Source organism: Mustela lutreola, chromosome 12, assembly GCF_030435805.1.
Source record: "Mustela lutreola isolate mMusLut2 chromosome 12, mMusLut2.pri, whole genome shotgun sequence".
In the NCBI taxonomy this organism is placed as follows: Eukaryota; Metazoa; Chordata; class Mammalia; order Carnivora; family Mustelidae; genus Mustela; species Mustela lutreola.
This window is the reverse complement of record NC_081301.1, coordinates 12,568,485-12,589,598: the sequence shown is the minus strand read 5'-3', so window position 1 is coordinate 12,589,598 and position 21,114 is coordinate 12,568,485. Positions and strand designations below refer to the sequence as shown.

The 21,114-nt window shown below is 41.5% G+C and overlaps 1 protein-coding gene across 4 annotated transcripts in view; it reads right to left on the bottom strand.

Annotated features, from left to right (window-relative positions):
* Nucleotides 1–21,114, bottom strand: part of TTLL11 (tubulin tyrosine ligase like 11) — a 225,907-nt gene that overhangs the window by 149,363 nt on the left and 55,430 nt on the right. The gene's annotated exons all lie outside the window — the stretch shown is intronic.

Genomic DNA, 21,114 nt, shown 5'->3' with positions numbered 1-21,114 from the left:
TTTCTTCAAACGTGTCCCACTGGGGTAACAGAAAGAGCAAGAGGAAGACATAACCATGCACCGAGTCCCGCGGTGCTGGGCGCTTTGGAACGCTCTTATTTAACACTGTATGGAGTGCTCATCTGCCAGCAGTTTTACGGAGGGTGTAACAGAGCTCAGAGCAGGAAGCAAAGAATAACGCAAGGCCACACGTGCAGCCGTGGACAGAGTCAGTGCAAGCGTGGCTGGTTCCAGAGCCCAGCCTCTTTCGTCTACACTGCTTTGGAAAAGGAAGTAGGGGTATTTCACATCAGCCTTGTGTCCAGTACCTGTGTAGTAACGGCCTTCCATCTACACTGAAAGCTTCATAAGGACAAGAACTCCGGCTTGTTCATCAACCAATCTCAATGTCAAGTACAATGTCAAAGCCAGCAGCTCAGAAAGCTCAGGACACAGGGATACGACTCGGAGATTCCCAAGTTGCCTGCTGTCTTTGCGTCTACAGGGAACATACATGTTCCGTGGGACCAACAGTGCCAAACCGTACCCAGTGGGGAATGGGGAAGAGAAGAGGAGATCCCGTAGAAAGGTCTCAACCCAGGAATACTTTAGAAATTTACAACAGTCCTTGGCGGCATGAACTGCCTCAGAAAATATTAAATTGTTCATTTCTGAAAATGATCAAGTGCAGGCTGGAGGCTGGGCACCTGTCCGGGTGTGGAGGGGATTCATCCAGAAGAGAGTGGCCGGATGTTCTCTCGGGTCGTTCCAGTCTTCGGTACTTCTTTAGCTCTAAGCCTAATTAGTATCTCTGACTAACAGTGTGACTTGGCCAAGTCTGCTTCCTCTCTGGGCCTCAGTTTCCTCATCTGTACAGTGGAGGTCTTTGTCTGCTTCGGGCTCCCAGGGATCTTTCCATACGTTCTTTGGAGAACAAGGGTCATGACAAGACTGCCTGCAGGACGGCACTGTGCTGTGACAGGTCACAGCCCTCCTACCCAGTGTGGACACCCTCCCTGCGTGCAAGCTCGGGCCACCCTAGGCAGTGACCTGAGGTTGCTTCCCTACCCGGGCAGAGAGACAGACAGGCTCATCCTCATTTCGAAAGTAAAATGGGAGTCCGGGAAACCTATAATGTTAGACATTAATTCTGAAAAGTGTTAAAAATTAAACACCTCCAAGCCATAAAACAGCATTTGTGTTTCTTAAGGAAGAGAGATGGAACTGCTCTGTCCCACAGAGAAGGATCAGCGGTTCTCGAGGGGCTGGTGCTGCCACCTAGGGAGGGTTTTGGAAATTTCACTAGGGAGTATTTTTGCTTGTCAAGGTGAACAGAGAGCATTGCCGGCACTCCGTGGCCAGGGGCCTGAGTGGCAGACCCCACGGCTGGGGGGTGGGGGCAGGGTGAGCCTCCCACACTCTGACTCATGAAGTCAGAAACTTGCCTGTAGAGGACAGGAAGCGAGCCTAGAACCCAACTCTGTGTCACCAACAAACAAAAAGAATTGTCTACGTGATTTAAGTCTCACAGTTTTCCAGGAATGCAGGAATTGTGTAAATAGAGGGAAAACTATGCTTTTGCCCTTTCTTTCCCTGGAATTTTATCAAGAGTGGTTCAATAGCTCAGAAACGTCACCTTACTGATAGCACTGCAGCTTGTGTTATCTATGTATCTATCAAGAGACAGAGACGCTATAATGTTTCATCAAATTGTCTTACTTATATCCAAAACTGCTTCTCAGAGGGAGGTGCAAACATTTCATCACTTTATTATGTCTTCCAGAGTAATGGTGCTAAAGCATTCACTTAGTGAGCTGTTTACATTTCCCCTTATTTTCTCTTTTAGAGAACACTTCCAGTGATACTCTGTTTTTAAACTATGTGTGTAGGTGGATCATGTTTCATTCCGGGATAGTAAAGTTAATACCACAAAATACTTTTTACAAAAGGGGAAGGCACTGGAATGATACCTGGTGGCAAGGAGCATACTTCACACCCACCAAAAGAAACTAGGGATTCTTGGAGAGTTGACTGATTCCAAGTCTAGGTCAGGGAACAGATAAGAAAAGCTTGGAACGTCTTGTTGTGGCAAAAGTAAGAGAGCGCTCACAGAAGAACAGGAAGTGCTACAAGGACACAGGACTCCACTGGCCACATCTTGGATTATTGGAGCGTGACAGTAAAGGGTTATAATCTACTGGATAAAATAAGAATCCACGAGTGCACACTAACATACATGCATACCTCCCCAGATACATACACGGGAAGACAACGTTCTTCCTTGCAGTAGAAACTCAATGAATGAATGTAGAAGGAACGATGGGGTTAGCTAATCACCATGTGGTAACCACCACAATAATAACTGATTCAGGCAAGGATTACTAATAGAGGTTCAAATGAGAGGGTGAAGATCGGAGGAGTAACGGGATATTATACCATCTTGAAGTATCTTCCCACAAGGTACTTATTAATTCGGAAAGGGAAAATAGTAATTTTTCAGTGGAAATCTGGCAGACACCACTTAACCCAATGATTAAAGTGAACATGACCAGTAAGAAGACACGTTGACATCACATGCCTCTGGATGATAGCCCTGAGAAAGACACGACCCTGCTTCTGGGCTGTTCCTGCCAGAAATGCCGATCCTGAAGCGAATAATGCAGAAACCCCAGGCAAACCCAAATTGAGGGGCAGTCTGCTAACAACTAGCCTGTACTCATCAAAAATACCAACCTCATGAAACACAAAGAAAGACTAGGACATTCTCCCCGATTACCGGAGGCTTCGGAGACAAAACCGGATCTGGTTCTTTCCCTATACAGTACGGGGATAGCTGTCGAAATCCGGATCCATTCTCAATATGATTAGATTAGACAAGAGTATGGGATCGATGTTAATTTCATGCTTTTGTGGTGATGAAGGACAATGTTTTATTCAGGAAACATACATGGACGTGTTTCCGGGTCAAGGGGCATCACGTAGGCCACTTGCTCTCAAAAAGGGGAGAGGGAGGGAGACAGGGAGAAAACGAATGTGGTGAAACGTTAACATTTGGGGTTAATCTGAGTGAAGGGTGTGTAGAAATTCTTTCATTATTCTTACAATTTTTCAGTAAGTCTGAAATTACGTCAAAATGAAAAGGGGGCCATCAGGTCCAAGAAGGACAGAGAAGCACTATTACTAGATCCGCTCTAGCCAAACAGATCCTTTTATCCTGGTCTTCTAACTCTTTCGGAAACATGTGGGGTGAGTTTCAGAAGGAGGTGGAAGAGGGGGTGTGTGCTTGAGGGGCAGGAAAGGACGAGAGAATGAGTTCATTAACAAGCTAGAGGATCCGATCACTGCGTCCTGCTCGCCCCAAAATCTCTCCTCTGCCTTGTTTCCCTGAAACAGCTCCTGCAAAAGGCAATGACACAGAAAAGAAGCCGAACGAGAAACCGTTCCAGGGATCGCTCCGTTTCTTTGGAGACGAGGAGAGGAGGCACAGGCAAAGCAATTTTCATAATTTCCTTTTGAAACAGGCACCGAAGTCAAGATTGGGGCCCCTATTGTCTGGGAGAAAATGAGACAGGTCCTCAAGTGACCAAGGCGACATCACTAAGAACTTTTGCCGAATGAAATGAAAGGACAAAAATTGAAGGGTGAACAATGACCTTTTCCTCGCTTTGGGAAGCAAGGCTTTCTTGACCTTTAAAATAGTCTCCCAGAAAAATGTTTACCTCTTTCACTTTTTCTTTTTAAAAGCTTTGCCGTTAGAGGGGGAAAGCACATCCAGGCAGCGGCTCGCTAATGATCATATTCATCTCACAATTCCACATAATAAATCAGTACCGCAAAGGAGCAAGATTCTAACAGCTGTGATTTAAAACATTAAATGTATTTGGGGCCAAATGGAAGTTTAGAAAATTAGACAAAAGGGCTTCTACTCTTGCAAAGTATTAATGCAGAGGGCTGTCTCTGAGAGGAAAAAATATCTAAGGGGGAAAAAAAAGTCAAGCCAAATTGGGATTCTCTTCAAAGTCTTCACTTTTTTCCTCTCCTAAGTGATCTCTCACCAAAGAGTGAGGTGATTAGTCTCGAGATTAGGTTTTTATGAAAAATTAAAACAAGTCTACCTTCACATTTCTAATATGCCAACAACACCCAGAATACTCTAAGCAATCTTAGCACTGGCTTAAATTTCCATCGAAGACTGCAAAACTGCTCTCAATATTCACGTGTTTCACACAAATGCCTGAGAGTCCCCTTTGTGCTGGATGGTGGGGGATAGAGACGCCTCTGACCAGGGTCTGGCGCCCCAGGGTCCCCCGTCCAGCAGAGACAACGGATAACTAAATGTCCACTCACTGAGGGACACAGTGTGATTCTCGTCACAGCCCCGTGGTGCTGTGGGTGAGGAAATTGAAGCTCAGAGTGATGAAACCATTTCCCCAAGGTACGTACTTAGAAAGTAATTTTTTAAAAAGGATTTTAACCTTTGGGGTCCAAAGGTTAAACCCCAAACGCGTGTCTTACTACCTTTCAACCAGGAACATTTGTGCTTTGGGGTCCTATCATTGAAGGAAAGTATGGACTTCGGGCCCAGAGGAGCTGCCCATGGGTCTGGGTGCAGGGGAGTGGGAGGTGGAGTGGGAGAGCAGGGTATCGGGAAAGGTCTTCTTAGGTTCGGTGACATCAACTCTGATGCAGGGAAACCTTAGAAGAGTTTGTCAAGTGAGCAAGCGCAGGAAGAGAACCCCCCCAGCAAAAGAAATAGTCAGGAGAGGGGAGAAGGTGCTCAGATGTGAATCTTTCTGAATGGGCTTTAGACAGACCCAACAGGAAGCATGTCTTGGCTCTGCCAATATTGGCTAGTCTCAGCCAACCGATCACCCCACACGACTACTCTGGAAGGAATGTGCGGATGTGGCTTCAGTCACCCTCCGGGGGTGGGGGGTGGGCAGCGGTGAGGGGACTGCCCTATTATGGCCTTCGATATCCACACTACGCCAAGCCCGGGCGGCCCTGACCAGGCATTAGCAAGAAGAAGATTGATGACACTAGGCCCTTTGTGCTCCAGCAGAAAGCTTAGAGCAGAAATCTGTGCAGAACTTTCTTTAACTTTAGCGGGGAGTTTTATGGACACCCAGGAAAGCCAAATTCAGAGAATCGCAAAAGACTAGTGGACGAAGGGTCCTCGGTGATGCTATATAATCTTCTCTATTGGTAGAAAATGCGCTGAAGCCTCGGGAGAGGGGAGGGATGACTTGGTCAGGATCCCATAGGCGCTTAAGAGACGGTGCCAGGATATGGCACCAAAAACACAAGCAACAAAAGCCAAAACCAACAGGTGGGGCTACACCAAAATAAAAAGCTTCTGCACAGGGAAAGAAGCAATCGACAAAATGAAAGAGGCAAACTATCAATTGGGAGAAAATATTTTCAAATCATAGAGCATAGAAGGGGTTAGTACCCAAATTATACGAGGAACTCATACAATTCAAAGAGAAAGAAATTCCAATTAAAAAAAGGGCAGAGGACCCAAACAGACATTTTTCTGAAGAAGACATATAAATGGCCAACAGGAACATGAAAGGATGCTCAATGTCACTTATCATCAAGGAAATGCAAATCAAAACCACAATAACGGGGCGCCTGGGTGGCTCAGTCGTTAAGCCTCTGCCTTCAGCTCAGGTCATGATCCTAAGGTCCTGGGATTGAGTCCCACATCAGACTCTGTCCTCGGTGGGAAGCCTGCTTTTCCCTCTCTCTCTGATTGTGTTTCCTCTCTTGCTGTGTCTCTGTCAAATAAATAAATAAAATCTTAAACACACACACACACACACACACACACACAATGAGACATTACATCATACCTGCTGGTGATTATACAAAGTGGTGCAGTCACGCAGTCACTAGGGAAGGTAATATGGAAGTGCCACAAAAAATTAAAACTAGAACCACCAGGAATCCCGCTTTTAGGTATATAGCCAAAGGAAATGAAATCACTAGCTCTAAAAGATATTTGCATCCCCACATTTATTACAGCATTATTCACAATAACTGACATGTGGAAACCAGGTTGGTGTCCATCAACAGACGAATGGATAAAGAAAATGTGGTGTATATATACAATGAAATGTTATTCAGTCATTAAATAAAAAAAGGAAATACAGCCATTTACATGGAAGGAGCTTGAGGGCATTATGCTAAGTAAAATAAGTCAGAGAAAGACAAATACTGTATGATCTCATTTATATGTGGAATCAAAACACAGAGAAGCAGAGAGTGGAATGGCGGTTGCCAGGAGCTGGAAGGTGGGAGAAATGGATGATGGCCAAAGGGTACAAACTTCCAGCTACAGGACGTGTTAAGTTCTGGGGATCTGATGTACAGAAACGGGGAGGAGATATTGTGTACTTGAGAGCTGCTCAGAAAGTAGACCTGAAATGTTCGCACCACATGCACAAAAATGTAATTATGTCAGGCAAGGGTGTAATTAACTAACCTCATACCTTATGTGGCAATCACATACAGATGTCAAATCATCACACTGTACACTTTAAACTTACATGTTACATGTCAGTTACATATCAGTCGTGCTGAGTTTGGGGAAAACAAAAAGAGGTGGGGCCAGGACTTGAACCCAGTCCACCCAACTCCAGTCCAGACCTTCGTTTCACATTAAAGGACTGTCAAGGGCCAGGATATATGTAACTTGTTTGGTATCACTGGCACTAGGCAATTCGTAGGTCTCAGGAAATATTCAAGCTACCCCAAGCCAGAAATCTGTGTGCACTGGCCATAGCAGAGTCACGTGGGACCATGAGCGAGCCTCGCAGATTCTGACCCTCCACGTCCTCATTGGCAAACCAGATAATGATGCCTCCCCAAACTGAGTGAGGATAGCAGAGGTTATGCATATAAAACGTACTGGGGAAGCTGCAAAGTTGTCAGTTGTCACCTGGGCTACTTAAAAGGACTTCCTAATGAATAGGACCTCAGTGTGCCTTCCCAGAGAGGGGCAGCCTCTTGGGTTTCAGATGCTATCATTTTTCCAGTAAACAAATCCCACTGTTAAGCAAGGGGCACAAGAGCAGCATGATATATCTAAGCAGGAGGTGAAGTTCTATTTTTGGCAACAAAGAAAACAAAACTGGAAGCAGATGGGGAGGTGAATCCATGCCTCCTACAGAGTCCCCACCAGCGGCCCTGAATCATCTGCCTTCTTCTGACAGCTGGGGTCTCCTAGCTTCTGTCCTCAGTCTTTGACTAATTCTGCACCAGAACCTTGAGCCACTACGTCAGCCTCCGGGGGAGGCCACGCTGCATAAACAGAAGGTATTCCAAGCGGCTGCGGATGTGTAAGAGCTCCCTGCGTGGGTGGGGGTCGGGCATCACCAGGGAAAGGGCAGCAGACCAACCACCGTCTCACCGATGGCATTTTGGGAAGCTCCTCATGGCCCAAGTCTGGCCCACACCCTCCTAAAATGCCAGGCTGGGTCATGCTGATCCCCGGGCCCTCGGAGGAGCTAACTTCTGGTGGCTAAACTCACAAGAGACAACAATTTTTGGAACCGAAGCATCTGTATATTGATATGCAAATACACCTGAGTTGCTACTATGTGCCAGGCACTGGGATGTGCGCTAGGGATGAGTAAGACCCGTCTGGTCACTTGATGCCCTTGGGGGACTTGGAGTAGGAAAGAAAGGTGATTATGGTGGATTGGCTCAAGTGGCAGGAAGAGAGAAAAACAAGGCACTGTGGAAGACTTGCCCCTGACTTGGGGAGCAGAGTAGGTTTGTAGAGAAAATTTTTAAAAAGGGGGTCTGCAGAATTAGCAAAATGGATCAGGCGAAAGAAAGCAGTCCTGCAGGTAGCAAAAGGGCATGAAGACGAGAGCTGGGGGCGAAAGGAAAGGCATGTATAAAATGCAGAGCTAAGAGAGACCGTGCTACCTAAAAGGTTGACTATGGAAGGATGTCCCGGAGGGGAGGACGGGGTGGAAAATGGTGCCAGCTGAGGCTGCGAAGCGGGGCACGGCTCTACAAGGCAGGTGAAGGTAGAGACTTCATCCTCTGGGCCAGCCATCCCGTGACCCGAACTCAGCCAGATCAGCATAGCATCTCAGTGCAGGAAAACCATGGGAGGAACCAAGTCTCCAGAAGGTTATGTGACAAGCATGGAATCAGGACAAGGAATATACGCTTCCCACTGCAGGTTTTCTTTCTGCCTCGACTCTGACCCACTTATAACTCCACATTTTCCTAGTTCCTAAACTCAGTGGAGAACATTGTTCTCTGGGGGGTTTGCAAATAATGCACTTCATTCAGCCTCGAGGAACTGAATCAATAAAAGCTAACTGAGGATGGTAACTGGAGAGGAAAATGGGAGAAGCAGCCCAGGCTTGCTGGTTCCCTCCAAGAAACCGCAAAAGATTATGGAACAGGTTTTTGGCTTTATTCACTGAAAAATTCTTCTGCTATGAAATACAAACTCCTTCACCATAATAAATACTGTTTTGATAACAAAACTGTACTTTTCTCAAATACCCAGATGGAAGACCATATGCAAAATAAACTCCAAGGAATTTTTTTATTGGCCATCTGCTAACAGGGGAAAGCAAGCCCGCATCCTCCCCTCTTCACAGAAATTTCCACTGAGAATCCTACTTGCTTCCTGCTAGCGCCACCTGCTGGTCAAATGTGGGTGCCGGTTTTGCAGACAAGTATCAGGAGTGATGTGGATCTTCCCTGTCCTTTGATGAAATAAATATAATCTTAATTAACGTGACAAATAAAATACCCACAAAGTGTCAGGTTTGAGAATGTGTTACAGCTAATCACACGCCCCCCCCACTGTTGCCAGGAGTCACAAAGCAAAGACACCTCCTCCAACGCCTCTGAAAGCTCACTTCCAAGGCAATCACAAGACACTGTTTACCTCTCATAATTAAGTGCACCATTTCTAATAAAGCCTCATGTCTGGCTTCACCTGTCAAAATGTAAATGCACATATCTTTGAATACAGCAATTCCACTTGAAGATATCTGTCTGAAGCAATGCTGACACGTGGGTATGAAGATAACTGCATAGGAGGGTATACCTGACAGAATTATTTGTTGAACCAAAGAAACAGGAGAACTGCCTATAAGGGTCATCAGTAGCAGAACAACTTTAAAAGTCGTGGTGCAACCATACGATAAAGTACTTTGCAGCAGTGACACGGAAAGATGTATGAAATGTAGTAGAGGAAATGGCAGGCTAAAGAAGAGAACGCGGAGCATCATCCCATTTCTTTAAAGAAAAAGAACTGTGTGTGTTACAGCGTATATTTGTTCACATGTAGGAAAAAGCTGGAAGGATACACACTAGTGTTCAAATAACCTAATGAGTAGGGATTTTTTTTTTCACTCTTCACAAGTCCCTATATTCTTTGAATTCTTAATAGGAGCACATTGCTTTGCATTAAAACAAAGGATGTATTAAAAATAAGAATGCCACATTTGTTTAATCAGCTTCGCAGCTAATAAAGCATTTCATCATTATATACTCCCTGGATGTGTACAATCCCTCTGAGGTTCAGCTCACTTCCCCACTTAACAGATGGAGAATGGGGGCTGGAGGAAGGGGCTTATTGGAGGTCCCAGGAAAATAAGTGATGGGCCGGGCTTCCCAGCAAGTGACTACAGTAGGGTTTTCATGGTCTCATTCTGCATGTGCCAAGCCCTGAGTCAGCAGATTCTAGATGAATATCATCTTAGAGACAAAGAAATCCTCTTTTGTATTAGGGAACTACCCAGTTTGAGGTACTTGTAGTATCAACCGAATGGGCTTTGACAGTTCAGGAATTCCAGTGCTCAAACCGGAAGAGTCCCTGTCAGTCATCGGATCTGGCTCCTGTTTTACTGATGATGGTCTCTCTGAGGAGCTACTATCAGAAAGCCAACACTTAGACAGCAAGCACTAGCGCTACTTTCCATCTTCTCCACCAAATCTGCTCCTCCTCCTCTCGTGCGCATCTTAGCAAACAGCACCCCTACCAGACTCCGCCTTCTTCCTCACCTGCCTCTCCGATCCGTCTCAGAGTTCTGTAGCTTCCCCCTTCTAAATATGCCACATGCCTGGTCCTTCTCTGCATCACACTCCTGTCTTCGTGTCTCGGGACAAGCCTCAGCATCTCTGTCACCTGGCCAAGCCAAGCATGTCTCCACAGGTCTCATTCCTCTGCCCTCCCCAATCCTGTCTATACTCCTCCACCAGGAGGTACCCACATTCCTTCCCCATCCTCTACCTAACCCTCTCAAGCCTATTAATCTGGCATTCAAGGTTTCCCTGATCTGGCCTCTATCTCTCTAACTTTATCTACTGTCAAACCTTCTTCTTTTAAATTTCAGTAATACCAAACTCCTTAGCATTCCAATACGTGACACTATTTCACATCTATGCATCTTTGCACAAGCTACTGCTTTTGGCTAGAATGCTCTTCTTTGGACAGTCTACAAGGCAAGCTCATTATTTCAAAATTGAATCAGGTGTCACCTCTAGGAGGAAGTCTTCCCCCTCCCTCTAGGCCATCTGCCCTCTACCCTGACTAACCCTCTTATCGCCAGCGAAGTTTTACTCCTTTTTCTGGAGGAGTTCTGTACCTTATCCACACACATATTCAAATATCCACCCACAGTATAGCACAGGAAGTTCAAGTATTGACTCTGGAGCTAGTCTTCCAAGCTGTGTTACCTTGACAAAATCACCTAACCTCTCCGTGCCTCACTTTCCTCTCCTGTGAATAAGAGAAGAACCCTATTTGGATAGCTGAAGAATTTTAAATTAGGCAATCCAGGTAAAAAATACTCAGTAAGTGTTACTATTCATTCAGAGGACTTCCACTTCCAGCCAAGATGTACTGTCAGAAATTAGATTTACCTTCCCATCTGAAGCAACCATAAAATAAGACAGAATATATTAAGAATGGTTTTGGAGGCACTGGACATGAGGCAGCAAAGGACTATGATTCCTGAGGATTGAAAATCAAATGATGTGAGCCCTGTGACTGCTCCAGTTTATTGCCTGGAGAAAGATTGTAGCCCAATAGAACCTTGGAGCTGAGGAAATGAAATTGTGAGTCAGGGTGACTAAGCTAGCTAGTGTTCTCAGGATGGACTACTGGAAAGGAGATTTCTTCACAAAGAGAGGACTCTGGAGATCCACAGAGGGTCTCCCATTAGTATTTAGCTGAGACAAATCAGTGAGTGATTCTGAGGAAACTACCTGAGGCCGAGGAAAGAACCACTCAAAAGGACTAGAGGTAGCAATGCCTGGTGCCCACACACAGCCTGGAATAGCGTCCGCTCTCACCAGCCAGACTAGAAAACACCATGGTCCACGGAGCATCAGGTGAAGTACACATAAGATTCTTGCCTCAGTAGTAAGGAATGATTTGGTTAGTCTGAACACTGCTCCAGTTCTGCCTGACAAAACTTAAAAAAAAGACCCAAATCTATTTCTGAATGACTTAATTAGATCCCATAACAAAGTTCAAGAATATCGGAAGGATGCAGAAATGGACAAATTCATTCAAGGACAAACTACCAAGGCTCATTCAAGAAGAAAGAGAAAACATAAATAGCCAATGTCTGTTAAAGAAATTAAAATTTTAGTTAAAAACCTTCCCATTGGGGCGCCTGGGTGGCTCAGTGGGTTGAGTCTCTGCCTTCGGCTCAGGTCATGATCTCAGGGTCCTGGGATCGAGCCCCGCATCGAGCTCTCTGCTCAGCGGGGAGCCTGCTTCCCCCTCTCTCTCTGCCTGCCTCTTTGCCTACCTGCGATCTCTGACTGTCAAATAAATAAAATTAAAAACAAACAAACAAAAAAACCCTCCCATAAAGAACCATCAGATCCACATGACTTCACCGGTGAGTTTTACCAAGTATTTAAGAAAGAAATAATGCCAATTCTACACACACTTTCAGAAAATTTAAGAGTAGAGAATACTTGCAATTCATTCTATGTGACTAGAATTACCTTGAGAGCAAAACCAGGCAAAGATATTGCAAAATCAAAAAAAAAAAAAAAGAAGAAGAAGAAGAAGGAAAAAAAGAAAGAAAACTACCGAACAATATCCCTCATGAATATAGATGCAAACATTCTTTAAAAATTTTTAGAAGGTCAACTCCAACAATATATAAAGAGGATACTATATCATGACAAGTGGGATTTATCTAAGGAATGCAATGCAAGGTTTACTTGATATTCAAAAATCAATCAATATTATTTATATTGATAAACTAAAAAAGAAAATCCATATGATCATCTCAATAGAATCAAGAAAAGTATGTAACAAAGTCCAACACCCACTTCTAATTAAAAGCAAAACAAAATCATGGAAACAAGGAACAAAAGGGAATTTCATCAATCTAGTAAAGAGCATCTACAAGAAATCTACAAGTAACCCATACTTAATGATGCAAAACTAAAGGCTTATCCCCAAGGACCAAGAACAAGGCTAGGATGTCTTCTCTCATCCCTTCTATTCAACATTAGATGGAGGTTCTAGCCGATGCAATACGGTAAGAGAAATAAATAAAGGGCTGATTGGAAAGTAAAGAATTATGAGGACATGATAGTCTATACAGAAAATTCAGTGGAATCTACAAAATAAGCTGCTGAAACTACTGAGTTTAACAAGGTTTCAGGATACAAGATCAATACATAAAAGTCAATTCTATTTCTATAAACTCAAAATAAACAACTAGATCTTGAAGTTTAAAATACAACATTGCAGGGTGCCTGGGTGGCTCAGTGGGTTAATGCCTCTGCCTTCGGCTCAGGTCATGATAGAGCCCACATAGGGCTCTCTGCTCAGCGGGGAGCTTGCTTCCTCCTCTCTCTCTGCCTGCCTCTCTTCCTACTTGTGATCTCTATCAAATAAATTTAAAATAAATAAATAAAATAAAATACAACATTGCCGGGGCACCTGGGTGGCTCAGTGGGTTAAGCCTCTGCCTTCAGCTCAGGTCATGATCTCAAGATCCTGGAATGGAACCCCACATCGGGATCTCTGCTTGGCGGGGAGCCTGCTTCCCCCTCTCTCTGCCTGCCTCTCTGCTTGCTTGTGATCGCTGTCAAATAAATAAATAAAATCTTTAAAAATAAATAAATAGATAGATAGATAAAATACAACTTGCCAATTTACCAAAAATTTGAAATACTTAGGAATAAACTTGACAAAAGATGGGAAAAACTTATGCACTAAAAAATAAAAGACATTGCCCAATGAGATTAAAGAAGACCTAAATAAAAAGATATATATATATATATAACACATTACATATAAAATAAAAGGATATATATATATATATATATATATATATATTTTGTATCAGAAACTCAATTCTATTAAGATGTTGATTCTACCTAAAGTGAAAAGTAGATTCAATGCAATCCTAATCAAAATCCCAGCAGGCTTTTTTATAGACTGACAAGCTGATTCTAAAATTCATATTGCAGATCAAAAGACTATAATAGCCTAGACAACTTTGAAAAAAATGACAAAGTTGGAGGACTTATATGACCTGATTGCAAGACTTATTGCAAAGCTACAGTAACTAAGACAGTGAGGTATCAGCATAAAAATAAACAAATAAATCAATGGAATAGAGTAGAAAATTCAGAAACACCCGCACAAACTTGAGCAACTATTTTCAACATAAATGCAAAGGCAGTTTGGCAGAGAAAGGTTAGTATGTTCATCAGATGTTTCTGAAACAAGTGGATATCTACTTCCAAAAAAAGTTAACTTCAATCCATACCTCACATCACATTCAAAAATTAACTCAAGTGAATCATAGATCTAAATTTAAAACTATAAAATTTCTAGACAAAAACATAAAATATATTTGTGAGTTTGGGCTCAGTAAAGGTTCTTATGTATAACAGCAAAAGCAGGATTCATAAAAGAACAAACTGATAAACTGGACTTCAACAGACTGAAAAATTTGATCTTCAAAAGATACTGTTAAGACAATGAAAAGATGAAGCACAGATTGGAAGAAAATATTTGTAATCAATACATCTGATAATTACCTATATTCAAAATACATAACGCTTGGGGTGCCTGGGTGACTCAGTGTATTGAGCCTCTGCCTTCAGCTCGGGTAGTGATCTCAGAGTCCTAGGATCAAGCCCCACATTGGGCTCTCTGCTCTGCGGGGACCTGCTTCCCCCTCTCTCTCTCTGCCTGCCTCTCTGCCTACTTGTGATCTCTCTCTATCAAATAAATAAATAAGATCTTTAAAAAAATACATAACTCTCAAAACTCAGCAATACAAATACTAAATACTAATACTAATACTCAATTTTTTTTAAATGGACACAGATATAAATAAATTTACTTCATTAAAGAATCCATTTAAAAAATTTTTAAATAAAAAAATTTTTTAAAAGAATGCATTTGGATGGCAAAGCACATAAAAAGATGTTCAATATCATTAATAACTAGGGAAACACAACCTAAATAATAAGAAAAGGCTATACACCTATTAGAATAGCTAACATTGAAAAAATTGACTAACACCAAGTGTTGACAAGGATGTGGAAGAACTAAAATCCTTATTCATGGCTGAGGGAATATAAAATGACACAACCACTTTGGAAAACAATTGGTACTTTCTTTAATATCAAATACGCACCTACTAGATGATCTAGACACTCCATTCTTTAGCATTTACTCAAGAGAAATGAAATCGTATGTCCACACAAAGACTCAGACATGGATCGTCATAGTATCTTTATTTGTTTTAGGACAAAACTGGAATCACTCTAAATATCCAGCAGCAGCTGAGGGTATGAGCAAACGATGGTGATGAAGGAACAGAAGGCTGGCTGAGGACAAAGCAAAAGGCTGACACTTTGCAACCTCCCCCCACCCCCACTCTTGGGTGGGACATATGAGACATTCTTTAGGCATCTCCCACCCATCTCAATGTTAATACCTTTCTAGAGGGCAAAACGACTTGGCAATGGCAAGGCCTCTGGTATCCAGTATCTTAGTAAGTCCTCTTTAGCATATGAAAATTCTACTGAAACCTCCCTTTTGGGGCGCCTGGGTGGCTCAGTGGGTTAAGCCTCTGCCTTTGGCTCAGGTCATAATCCCAGAGTCCTAGGATAGAGCTCCACATGGGGCTCTCTGCTCGGCAGGGAGCCTGCTTCCCCTCTGTCTGCCTCTCTGCCTACTTGTGATCTCTGCCTGTCAAATAAATAAATAAAATCTTAAAAAAAAAAAAAAAGAAAGAAAGAAAAGAAAAGAAAAGAAAAGAAACCTCCCCCTTTTCCTTACTTCCTGTCATCCCTCACAACTCCGAGGCAGCAGCTCTTCCTGCCCACAGGTCCTGTCCCCGTGCTTTAATAAACCACCATTTTGCACCAAGGATGTCTCAAGAATTCTTTCTTGGTCATTGGCTCCGGACCTTACCCCACCGAACCTCACATATATTCTAGAACTTCATCAATGGTGTACACATTCAATGGAATACTCCTCAATAATAAAAATACATGAATTACTGATGAATACTACAATCTAGAAGAATCCCAAAATAATTACATTGAGTGAAAGAAGCCAGAACAGCAAAAAAATTTTAAGGAAAAAATAAAAGCCCCTGCTATTTTATTTTATTTATACAAATTTTAGAAAGTGCAAACTAGTCTTGATAAAAAGCAAATCCCTAATTGCCTGGTGATAGGAGGTAGAGGGCAGGGAGAGGAAGAAAGGAAGGATTACAAAGGGACATAAGAAAACATTTTGGGGGGGCGCCTGGGTGGCTCAGTGGGTTAAGCCGCTGCCTTCGGCTCAGGTCATGATCTCAGGGTCCTGGGATCGAGTCCCACATCGGGCTCTCTGCTCAGCAGGGAGCCTGCTTCCTCCTCTCTCTCTCTCTGCCTGCCTCTCTGCCTACTTGTGATCTCTCTCTGTCAAATAAATAAATAAAATCTTGAAAAAAAAAAGAAAAGAAAACATTTTGGGGTCATGGATATGTTCATTATCTTGATTGTGTTAAGTTTCACGGGTTTTTACATATATCAAAACATATCAAACTGCACACTTGAAATATTTGCAGTTTATTCTACTTCAATTATATCTTAATTAAAGCTTTTTAAAATGTATGAGACAAATAGGCTACCTACATACTCTCAAAATATGTCCCCACAAAATACTTACAAAGGAGAAATGGTAACTTTTTATGGAGAAACCTAACAGAAACTACCTTAACTAAGTGATCAAAGTTAACGTCCCCAGAAATAAGACATCTTGACATCTTGTACCTCCTGATATGCTGCACTGAGAAGGTCACAACATCACTTTGTAGTATTCTTATGAAAAATGTGTAATCTGAATCTAATCATGAAAAAAATATCAGACAAAACCAAACTGAGGGAGTTCTAAAAAAAAAAGGACCAGTACTCTTAAAAAGAGTCAAGAAGGTCATGAAAGACAAAGATAGATAAAGAACTGTTACAACTCAGAGGACAGCAAGGAGAAATGACAACTAAATGCAATGAGTAAACACCGAGTGGATCCTGAACCAGGAAAAAGAGACATTAGCAGGACAATATAAAAATGCAAATAAGGTGCACAGATTATTAAGTAATATTATATCAATGTTAATTTCCCAGCATCGGTATTTGTAAAAGATGTTAACGTTAGGGGAAGCTAAATGAAGGTAACATGGGGCCCCTCCTATATACTATCTTTGCAATTATTTTTTAAGTAATTATCTCAAAAGGGTTTCAAAACTGAAGGTAAAATAAAGACATTTTTAAATAAAAGCTGGGAGAATAGCATATCTGTACTACAAAAAATATGTTTGAAAAAATTCTTCAAGTTGAAGGAAAATAATTCCCAGATGGAATCCAAGAACTACTTAAAGGAAGGGAGAGTACTGGAAATGCAATATAGGTGAGTATGCAAGACAAATATACTCATTCTTCAGTTTCTTTACAAGATAATTGACTTTTCAATGCAAAAATAAAAACACTATATTGTGGGGTTTATAACTATATGATAATACCAGAAAGGATGAAGATGGGAATAGAGGTATACTGTTGTGAAGCACATATACTTTACTTGAAGTATGTAATACTTAAAGGTAAATGTGACAAGTTAAAGATGGACTGTGAACCCTAGATTCTAGGGCTAAGACAAAAACTAAAAACATTTCTTAAAAGAGGCATAGCTGGTAAGCCTAAAGAGGAGATAAAACAAAACACCAAAAACTCAATTAATCCAAACATATAGAATAAATAGTAAAGACATAGGAAGATGGCATACTCGAAACCAACAGTATTGATGATTGTGCTGAATTTTAGTGGGCAAGCATACAAATTAAAAGGCAGGGATTGTCAAACTGGATACTTTTATCCCCCATAACCCCATTACAAGATGTCAACAAGAAGCAATCTTTAAAAATGCAAATAGGTTCAAAGTAATAGAAAGGTAAAAAGATATACCATGCAAATACTAAGCCAAAAGAAGCTGGAGGTACTGTATTAATATCAAAAAGAGTAAATTTCAGGACAAGGAAATTCACCTTCTAATGGAGTCAAATCATCAAGCTGACAACAACTTCAAAAATACATGAAGCAAAAACAGATATAACGAAAAGGAGAAATAGACAATGCACATAGAGATCTGAAAATTTCAACATTCCCTCTCAGTGACTGAGTGGACAAGTAGGCAGTAAATTAGTAAGGGATATGTGAACAGTACCAAGTACCAACTTGACCTAATTGACATTTACCAGATGCCACACCAACAACTCCAGAAGGAAGGAAAAGAAAGAAAAACGGAGAAAGAAAAAGAAAATGCAGGGGCACCAGGGTGACTCAGTTGGTAAGCGTCTGCCTTCGGCTCGGAAAAAAGAAAAGCAAATTACCAATATCAGCAATGAAGTGGGGAGATCACTACATATCTCAGAGACATTAAAAAGTAAGGAAATACTGTTTCTCAAAACTCCCATCAGTAAACTGGACAACTCAGATAAATGAATTGATTCCTTGAAAGAAACATATTACCTAGCGAATCTACAAAAAAAGAACTTGTAGAACTAATAAGGGACTTGAGCAAGGTCACACACTACAAGTTCAAAAGTAAAAAGTCAACTGGATGTCTACATACTAGCAATGAACAACAGGAAACTGGAATTCAAAAAATACTATTTATCATAGCATAAAAAAACCAAAACTTCTTAGGGAAGTCTTATACTCTGAAAGTTATAAAACATTGTTGAAGTCAACTGAGGAAAATCTAAATAAATGGAGAAAAAAGTTATGGATTAGATGAGTCGACACTGTTAAGATGTCCACTGTCTCCACACTGATCTGTAGATTCAAAGCAATCCCAACCCAAGCCTCAGTGGGCTGCTTTGTAGAAATGGGCAAATTGGTTATAAAACTGATAGGGAAATGCAAAAGCACTGTAATAACTACAACAATTATGATGATAAACAAGTGGGAAGACTTGCACTACCTGATTTCCAGACTGACTCTGACTTGGAGTAATCAAGATAAAATGCAGTATCAGCATGAGTACATGCGCAATGAATGGAAGAAAACAGACCAAACACATACAGTCATCTGGTTTTCTACAAGATTGATAGGGTAATTAATTCAATGAGGGAGACCATCATCTTTACAAAACACGGCACTGAACAACTGAATATCCCTATGGAACAAAGTAAACTTCAACACTGATACATTCCAGACATGGAAACTAAGTTGAAATGAATCATAAAGGGGCACCTGGGTGGCTCAGTGGGTTAAGCCTCTGCCTTCAGCTCAGGTCTTAATCTCAGGGTTCTGAGATTGAGCCCCACATCAGGCTCTCTGCTCTGCAGGGAGCCTGCTTCCCTCTCTCTCTGCCTGCCTCTCTCCCTACTTGTGATCTCTGTCAAATAAATAAATAAAATCTCTAAAAATAAAAAAAATAAAGAAATGAATCATAAACCTAAATGCAAACATTAGAACTAACAAACCTCTAGAAAAAAAAACAGTATAAAATCTTCACTTTAATTGGTCAAAGATGCCTTAGATATCACACAAAAGCACAAACTATAAAAGAAAAAAAATGGTAAGTTCAACTTCACCAAAATTAAAAACATTTATTCCTCAAAAGGCAGAGTTAAAACATGAAAAGAGGGAGAAAATATTCGTAATACACAAATAAAAGACTTGTACCTAGAATATATAAAGAACCTACAACTTAAAAAATAAAATGCCCAGAGAAATGAGCAAAAGTTTGACTATACACTCAACAGAAGAAGACATTTGAATGGCCAAAAGGCATATGAAAAGATGCTCAACATCTGGTCATAGGGGAGGTATAAATTAAATCCACAGGGAGACACAACTACCCATCTCCCAGAATGTCTAAAATTCAAAAAACTAACAATACTAAGGCTTGGCAATGATGTGGAACAAACAGAACTCTCACACACTGTTGGTGACGGTGTATAACCACTTTGGAAAAAAAGTTCAGCAAGTTCTTATAGGTTAAACATACATATACCATAAGATCCAAAAATTCTACTCGTAGGTTTTACCCAAGAGAAATGAAAACATTTGATCACATGCAATGTGATCAATGGTTTTCAATCAATGACTTGCATGTGATCAGTCATGGCCATTTTATTTATAAAACCCCCAAACTGGGGATGACTCAAATGCCCATCAAGTGGGAAATGGAAAAGCAAATTCATACGATGGCATATTACTCACCAATACAAAGGGCTAAACTATACAACAAAGATGAATCTCAAAGATGTAATTCAGAAAGAGAAACAAAGACTCAAGTGTGTGATGTGAGATATATATATGAATGATTCCATTTACAGGCAAAACAAATCTCGAATGAGAATACAGACCGACCAGTGGTTGCCTGGGCTGGGGGAGTTGAGGAACAGACTGCAAGGAGGCACAAGAGGAACTTAGGGGTTGATGGAAAAGTTCTCACGTATCTGATTTTGAAGGCACAGTTGACCGGTATCTCATTTAAATTCACGGGATAGTTAGACATAGAGTTGTGGAAATGGGACAGCAAGATATTCCACACAGAGACAAGGATATGAGCAGAGTCACAGACGTGGGAAATTGAGGGATGAGTATGAGAAGCCACCGAGAGTTTGTGTTTGTTTCTAATTTACTGAAGCATAATTTGCATGCAATACAATGCATTTTAGGTTAATAATCAGATGAATTTTAAGAAATGTATAAACCCATGTGACCACCACCCCACAGAGAGCTTCATTTTAAAAAATTACCACTTCAAGTTTTTTTGTGTGTGCTTAATAAATCATCATTTTATTACAAGTTTTATCATTTAATATTAAAACCAAAGCAACACACAGGCAATAAGACAACTGATAAAAAGCACAGGACGTGGGACGCCTGGGTGGCTCAGTCTGTTGAGCGTCAGCCTTCAGCTCAGGTCATGATCCCAGGGACCTGGGATCAAGTCCCATATCAGGCTCCTAGCTCAGCGGAGAGCCTGCTTCTCCCTCTGCCTGCTGCTTCCCCTGTTTGTACTCCCTCTCTCTATGACAAATATATATAATCTTAAAAAAAAAAAACATAAAAGCAAAGGACTTGAGGTACCTTGGTGGCTCAATGGGTTAAGCATCTGCCTTGAGCTCAGGTTATGATGCCAAGGTCAAGCCCCGGATCAGGCTCCCTGCTCAACGGGGAGTTTCCTTCTTCCTCTACCACTCCCACCTGCTCATACTCTCACTCTCTCTTTCCCTCTCAAATACATAAGTAAAATCTTAAAAAAAAAAATCCATAGGTCTTGAAATCAGCTCTAGGTTAAATTTCACTTCTCCAGCAAGTCACCCTTGCTTATCAAAGTCTGTTTCCTCTTCCACAAAATGGGATTATAATACAACCGACTTGACAAGATTGCTGTAAGGATTGAAAGAAATAACATTAAGCTTCTGGCACAACTCCCAGAACACAGTAGGGCCAGTAAATGGTATGAACCCTATCGCATCACAATAAGATCGGCATGTGTTGTACAGTTACCCTCAGAGGTGTGGTATGGACTGTGGAACCCACAGGCAAAGGCTTTGAAAAGAGTCCTAAATGAAAAATGGCAATCCTCAATTCAGT